Below are 1,661 nucleotides of genomic sequence, written 5' to 3'. Positions count from 1 at the left end.
AGGACATTCCCTCTTGAGGTGACCAGGCTTTGAAGGCAGTAGCAGATGAATGTAGTCAACAAGTTCTTCTTGGGGTCCAGAAAATCAGACATAAGGTCTGTTTCTCTTAGTGCTGCAACAAAGGCAGCTGTTTTATTTCAATGTAGTCTGACCATTTGTATTGTGAATATGCTTCTTCTTTCAGGACCAAGCTATGCAGATTGAAGAGTATTCACTGAAAGTGCTATATTGAAATGTCTGAGAATCAGTGCTGAGTACTTGATGTAATGAAGTCATGTATAATGGTTGAATTTTATGAATAATGGACTGATCCCCCAAAGGTAAGAATAAATGGTTAGGTTAAATGAAACAAGAAAATACTTCCATGAGTTCAAAATTCCATGCACTTTTTAAAATCTAGTTTTATCTGCATGGGTTTCTGGTTATCACAATTCACCTCATACTCTTTTTTATAATGGCTGTACTAATTCACATTCCAATCATCAATATGAAAAGTTTCCTTTTTTTCTACATCTTTACTATCTCTTCTCTTTTGACATCTTGATAATAGCCATTACAACTTGTGTAAGATGAGACCTCACTGTGATTTTGCACTTTACTGATAATTAGTGATGTTTAAAAACTACTTATTGGCTATTTGTATATCTTCTCTTGAGAGGTGTCTACTGAGATAACTTGCCTAATGAAAACCTTAATTAAATTTATTTTTGACAGATACATGAAAACATAACAATTGTATGTGTTAATGGGGTAAATGATGTCTCCATACAGGTATACACTGTTTAATGTTTAAATGAGGTTAAACATATTTATCCTTTCAAATATTCATCATTCTTCTATGGGAAAACTCTCTAAATCTTTTCTCTTAGACTTTTGAAATATATAGTACATAATAGTTACCTATCACTACCCTATTGTGAAATAGCACACCAGAACTTCTAACTCCTAATTAAGTGAAAGTTAGTATCCATTGATCAGCCTTTCCCTTTCCCTCCTTCTTGCTACTCTTCCCAGCATCTGGTCACTACCATTCTACTTTCAATTTTTCTTTTTTTTTTTCTTTTTTGGTCTAATTTCAACTTCTATGAGATCAACTTTTTCATATTCCACTTATGGGATAATCCTGTACTTTGTCCATTTCTTAATTGGATATTTAAAATTGAATATTCTTGTTATAAAGAAACGTTGCTTTAGATGATAGATATGCAAACACTCTGACTGGATCATTACTGTATATGTGATGTAAAATGTGCCATATTATCTCCAAAAAAATGTACAATTAAGTATCAAACATTTTTAAATTATACAAGAAATCTATAAAATTAAAAAGAGGAAATCAATAGAAAAATGTCTGTGAAACAAAATCTAGTCCTTTGTAAAGATCAATAGAGCTGAAAAACCTCTACCCAAGCTAAAAAAGAAGAAAGACAGAGATGACACCAATTTTTTTATTTTAAAGAGAAAAACAATGATATAAAATTTCAAAACAAGATAGTACAAGAGTAACAATGGTTAATACATTGCATATTGTCATCTTCAAAGTGGTTGCTCAGATTATAAGATGTAGGCGTGAAAAATTGATCAAACAATAAAAACACAAACCTTTTTCAATGAACTAATAAAAATTAGTAATATAACTATCTTAACTGCTTCCTATATAT

Source organism: Chinchilla lanigera, unplaced genomic scaffold, assembly GCF_000276665.1.
Source record: "Chinchilla lanigera isolate Chin_1 unplaced genomic scaffold, ChiLan1.0 scaffold00018, whole genome shotgun sequence".
Classification (NCBI taxonomy): domain Eukaryota; kingdom Metazoa; phylum Chordata; class Mammalia; order Rodentia; family Chinchillidae; genus Chinchilla; species Chinchilla lanigera.
The sequence above is the reverse complement of the archived record's forward strand: the minus strand, read 5'-3'. Positions refer to the sequence as shown.